The sequence below is a fragment of the Schistocerca gregaria genome, unplaced genomic scaffold (assembly GCF_023897955.1).
Source record: "Schistocerca gregaria isolate iqSchGreg1 unplaced genomic scaffold, iqSchGreg1.2 ptg000174l, whole genome shotgun sequence".
Taxonomy (NCBI): Eukaryota; Metazoa; Arthropoda; class Insecta; order Orthoptera; family Acrididae; genus Schistocerca; species Schistocerca gregaria.
In genome coordinates, this window is record NW_026061726.1 from 2,363,186 (window position 1) to 2,369,300 (window position 6,115).

At 48.9% G+C, this 6,115-nt stretch overlaps 2 non-coding genes across 2 annotated transcripts; both read right to left on the reverse strand.

The window, feature by feature from the left end:
* Positions 1 to 2,550: 2,550 nt before the first annotated feature.
* Trnaa-ugc (transfer RNA alanine (anticodon UGC)) lies at positions 2,551 to 2,626 on the reverse strand. Its single transcript has one exon. It is a non-coding gene; the product is annotated as a tRNA-Ala (tRNA).
* Positions 2,627 to 5,627: 3,001 nt separating this feature from the next.
* Positions 5,628 to 5,700, reverse strand: Trnaa-ggc (transfer RNA alanine (anticodon GGC)). Its single transcript has one exon. It is a non-coding gene; the product is annotated as a tRNA-Ala (tRNA).
* Between the last annotated feature and the right edge of the window lie 415 nt (positions 5,701 to 6,115).

Here is a 6,115-nt window from a genome sequence, read left to right on the forward strand (position 1 = left end):
GCACATTTCGCCTACGGCTTAGGCCGCCCTCCTAGTGTGGCTGCACGGTGTCTTTAGGCAGCGAGGGTCTGCAAGCTTCCTGTGTTCGCACCTATGTCACCTGTGCTTGCTTGTCAGAGACAGACTATCGCAAAACATACAACTCACTCCATGAATTGATTGCTACGGCATCTGTTATCAGCAGTCACAACTAGCAACACCAGTAGCAGCTGACTGCACGCAAAGAATAGGAATGCGCAGTGGGATTTACGTGAACTCAGCGCAAGGCAGATCTTTCCGACATAGGCTTGAGAATCTTACGGGAACACTTGTACTGTTTCTAAATTAAATGTAGGCGTGGGAGGAGGGTGCTTCCTGCGCACTAATAACAGCACGCTTGTCAATTGTGGATGCTAATCATTCGCTTGTATCTTCCTAGACACATCTGCTGGTTGTGAATTATTCCACTTGCATGGCAAGGTGCGCATGTAGGTGTGTTAAAGATTCTGGAGGCACTGGGTATTGATCCCAGTACCTCTCGCATACTAGGCGAGCGCTCTACCATCAGAGCTACGCCCGCCCCCCGCCCCCCAAAGACTAATGGTGCTACATACAGCCATGTAGAAAACACAGACCCTTGCACTCCCATTATTCAGCAGACAAACACTACTCTCTATGTATCCGTTAGGGTGTCTTTCAGGTTTCGTGCATTCTGTATCGAATCGTAGTTGGCCACAATGAAAGTGGCACGTATAACGTCGAAAATAGAATTCGGACACAGCTCTGAGTAAGACCAACGTGTTGTCCACCCTCTAGACTTCAATGTGGTTAAGCCGCGATACCTAAGACAGATGACACCTCGACAACAGCCGGTCCCCACACTTACATCTTGCTCTCCTTACGTCAGTATACATCATATCAGTCTGTGACGCTGGCTTTGCAACATCTTGCGTGCCTTTAGGTTCGCCGCGACCAACACTTACCATGCACTGACCACAAAAAATTGATGCGCTGTGGCTTGAACCCTGGAACTTTCACATGCCAAGCGAACGCTCTACCAACTGAGCTACGCCCCATGCACGAGCAAACTGCGCTATTCCCCATTCTTTGCGACTCAGATGCGCACGGACACGATGGTTGGTTGGTTTGTAGCGGTGAAGGGAGCAGAGTACAAAGGCGCGGACCCGTTCATATACACAAAAGTTCCAAGTAGTTTCCATGCTCTGGTATTACAAATGCAATTTCCGTCTGTTTTTAACGTCTTAAATTGAAAGAGCCGTCACAAATTGCTCCGTTTTCACTCCTTGTCGACAATCATACAGCACCTGAGGTAACAAACACATCTCGAGCCCCATTGTGCACTCCATTATTCATGCCAACTCAGTGCCTCGCTCTTTACTACTGTGTACCAATCTTGTCGTCCAACTGCAAAACACTGGGCCACAACAAGTTTCCGCGTCTCCATTGCACTGCACATACTACGAAACGCTCCCCAAAGTTGGCACTCACCCTCGCAGCCGACTTTTCCGACTTTCCACGACGCTCACGCTAGTGACAGCATTATTTATAGTTCGACGTCGCGCCAAAGCGAATGAGCACATTTCGCCTACGGCTTAGACCGCCCTCCTAGTGTTGCTGCTCGGTGTCTGCAGGCAGCGAGGGTCTGAAAGCTTCCTGTGTTCGCACCTATGTCACCTGTGCTTGCTTGTCAGAGACAGACTATCGCAAAACATACAACTCACTCCATGAATTGATTGCTACAGCATCTGTTATCAGCAGTCACAACTAGCAACACCAGTAGCAGCTGACTGCACGCAAAGAATAGGAATGTGCAGTGGGATTTAAGTGAACTCAGCGCAAGGCAGATCTTTCCGACATAGGCTTGAGAATCTTACGGGAACACTTGTACTGTTTCTAAATTAAGTGTAGGCGTGGGAGGAGGGTGCTTCCTGCACACTAATAACAGCACGCTTGTCAATTGTGGATGCTAATCATTCGCTTGTATCTTCCTAGACACATCTGCTGGTTGTGAATTATTCCACTTGCATGGCAAGGTGCGCATGTAGGTGTGTTAAAAATTCTGGAGGCACTGGGTATTGATCCCAGTACCTCTCGCATACTAAGCGAGCGTTCTACCATCTGAGATACGCAGGCCCCCCCAAAGACTAATGGTGCTACATACAGCCATATAGACGACACAGACCCTTGAACTCCCATTATTCAGCAGACAAACACTACTCTCTATGTATCCGTTAGGGTGTCTTTCAGGTTTCGTGCATTCTGTATCGAATCGTAGTTGGCCACAATGAAAGTGGCACGTATAACGTCGAAAATAGAATTCGGACACCGCTCTGAGTAAGACCAACGTGTTGTCCACCCTCTAGACTTCAATGAGGTTAAGCCGCGATACCTAAGACAGATGACACCTCGATAACAGCCGGTCCCCACACTTACATCTTGCTCTCCTTACGTCAGTATACATCATATCAGTCTGTGACGCTGGCTTTGCAACATCTTGCGTGCCTTTAGGTTCGCCGCGACCAACACTTACCATGCACTGACCACAAAAAATGGAGGCGCCGCGGCTTGAACCCTGGACCTTTCACATGCAAAGCGAACGCTCTACCAACTGAGCTACGCCCCATCCGCGAGCAAACTGCGCTATTCCCCATTCTTTGCGACTCAGATGCGCACGGACACGATGGTTGGTTGGTTTGTAGCGGTGAAGGGAGCAGAGTACAAAGGCGCGGACCCGTTCATATACACAAAAGTTCCAAGTAGTTTCGATGCTCTGGTATTACAAATGCAAATTCCGTCTGTTTTTAACGTCTTAAATTGAAAGAGCCGTCACAAATTGCTCCGTTTTCACTCCTTGTCGACAATCATACAGCACCTGAGGTAACAAACACATCTCGAGCCCCATTGTGCACTCCATTATTCATGCCAACTCAGTGCCTCGCTCTTTACTACTGTGTACCAATCTTGTCGTCCAACTGCAAAACACTGGGCCACAACAAGTTTCCGCATCTCCATTGCACTGCGCATACTACGAAACGCTCCCCAAACTTGGCACTCACCCTCGCAGCCGACTTTTCCGACTTTCCACGACGCTCACGCTAGTGACAGCATTATTTATAGTTCGACGTCGCGCCAAAGCGAATGAGCACATTTCGCCTACGGCTTAGGCCGCCCTCCTAGTGTGGTTGCACGGTGTCTGCAGGCAGCGAGGGTCTGCAAGCTTCCTGTGTTCGCACCTATGTCACCTGTGCTTGCTTGTCAGAGACAGACTATCGCAAAACATACAACTCACTCCATGAATTGATTGCTACGGCATCTGTTATCAGCAGTCACAACTAGCAACACCAGTAGCAGCTGACTGCACGCAAAGAATAGGAATGCGCAGTGGGATTTACGTGAACTCAGCGCAAGGCAGATCTTTCCGACATAGGCTTGAGAATCTTACGGGAACACTTGTACTGTTTCTAAATTAAATGTAGGCGTGGGAGGAGGGTGCTTCCTGCGCACTAATAACAGCACGCTTGTCAATTGTGGATGCTAATCATTCGCTTGTATCTTCCTAGACACATCTGCTGGTTGTGAATTATTCCACTTGCATGGCAAGGTGCGCATGTAGGTGTGTTAAAAATTCTGGAGGCACTGGGTATTGATCCCAGTACCTCTCGCACACTAAGCGAGCGCTCTACCATCTGAGCTACGCCCGCCCCCCCGAAGACTAATGGTGCTACATACAGCCATAGAGACGACACAGACCCTTGCACTCCCATTATTCAGCAGACAAACTCTACTCTCTATGTATCCGTTAGGGTGTCTTTTAGGTTTCGTGCATTCTGTATCGAATCGTAGTTGGCCACAATGAAAGTGGCACGTATAACGTCGAAAATAGAATTCGGACACCGCTCTGAGTAAGACCAACGTGTTGTCCACCCTCTAGACTTCAATGAGGTTAAGCCGCGATACCTAAGACAGATCTGCACTCGATGACACCTCGATAACAGCCGGTCCCCACACTTACATCTTGCTCTCCTTACGTCAGTATACATCACATCAGTCTGTGACGCTGGCTTTGCAACATCTTGCGTGCCTTTAGGTTCACCGCGACCAACACTTACCATGCACTGACCACAAAAAATGGAGGCGCCGCGGCTTGAACCCTGAACCTTTCACATGCCAAACGAACGCTCTACCAACTGAGCTACGCCACATGCACGAGCGAACTGCGCTATTGACCATTCTTTGCGACTCAGATGCGCACGGACACGATGGTTGTTGGTTTGTAGCGGTGAAGGGAGCAGAGTACAAAGGCGCGGACCCGTTCATATACACAAAAGTTCCAAGTAGTTTCGATGCTCTTGTATTACAAATGCAAATTCCGTCTGTTTTTAACGTCTTAAATTGAAAGAGCCGTCACAAATTGCTCCGTTTTCACTCCTTGTCGACAATCATAAAGCACCTGAGGTAACAAACACATCTCGAGCCCCCTTGTGCACTCCATTATTCATGCCAAATCAGTGCCTCGCTCTTTACTACTGTGTACCAATCTTGTCGTCCAACTGCAAAACACTGGGCCACAACAAGTTTCCGCGTCTCCATTGCACTGCACATACTACGAAACGCTCCCCAAACTTGGCACTCACTCTCGCAGCCGACTTTTCCGACTTTCCACGACGCTCACGCTAGTGACAGCATTATTTATAGTTCGACGTCGCGCCAAAGCGAATGAGCACATTTCGCCTACGGCTTAGGCCGCCCTCCTCGTGTGGCTGCTCGGTGTCTGCAGGCAGCGAGGGTCGGCAAGCTTCCTGTGTTCGCACCTATGTCACCTGTGCTTGCTTGTCAGAGACAGACTATCGCAAAACATACAACTCACTCCATGAATTGATTGCTACGGCATCTGTTATCAGCAGTCACAACTAGCAACAACAGTAGCAGCTGACTGCACGCAAAGAATAGGAATGTGCAGTGGGATTTACGTGAACTCAGCGCAAGGCAGATCTTTCCGACATAGGCTTGAGAATCTTACGGGAACACTTGTACTGTTTCTAAATTAAGTGTAGGCGTGGGAGGAGGGTGCTTCCTGCGCACTAATAACACCACGCTTGTGCTTGTGTAGGTGTGTTAAAGATTCTGGAGGCACTGGGTATTGATCCCAGTACCTCTCGCATACTAGGCGAGCGCTCTACCATCTGAGCTACGCCCGCCCCCCCCCCCCCCCCCCCAAAGACTAATGGTGCTACATACAGCCATATAGAAAACACAGACCCTTGCACTCCCATTATTCAGCAGACAAACGCTACTCTCTATGTATCCGTTAGGGTGTCTTTCAGGTTTCGTGCATTCTGTATCGAATCGTAGTTGGCCACAATGAAAGTGGCACGTATAACGTCGAAAATAGAATTCGGACACAGCTCTGAGTAAGACCAACGTGTTGTCCACCCTCTAGACTTCAATGAGGTTAAGCCGCGATACCTAAGACAGATGACACCTCGATAACAGCCGGTCCCCACACTTACATCTTGCTCTCCTTACGTCAGTATACATCATATCAGTCTGTGACGCTGGCTTTGCAACATCTTGCGTGCCTTTAGGTTCGCCGCGACCAACACTTACCATGCACTGACCACAAAAAATTGAGGCGCTGTGGCTTGAACCCTGGAACTTTCACATGCCAAGCGAACGCTCTACCAACTGAGCTACGCCCCATGCACGAGCAAACTGCGCTATTCCCCATTCTTTGCGACTCAGATGCGCACGGACACGATTGTTGGTTGGTTTGTAGCGGTGAAGGGAGCAGAGTACAAAGGCGCGGACCCGTTCATATACACAAAAGCTCCAAGTAGTTTCGATGCTCTGGTATTACAAATAAAAATTCCTTCTGTTTTTAACGTCTTAAATTGAAAGAGCCGTCACAAATTGCACCGTTTTCACTCCTTGTCGACAATCATACAGCACAAACACATCTCGAGCCCCATTGTGCACTCCATTATTCATGCCAACTCAGTGCCTCGCTCTTTACTACTGTGTACCAATCTTGTCGTCCAACTGCAAAACACTGGGCCACAACAAGTTTCCGCGTCTCCATTGCACTGCGCATACTACGAAACGCTCCCCAAACTTG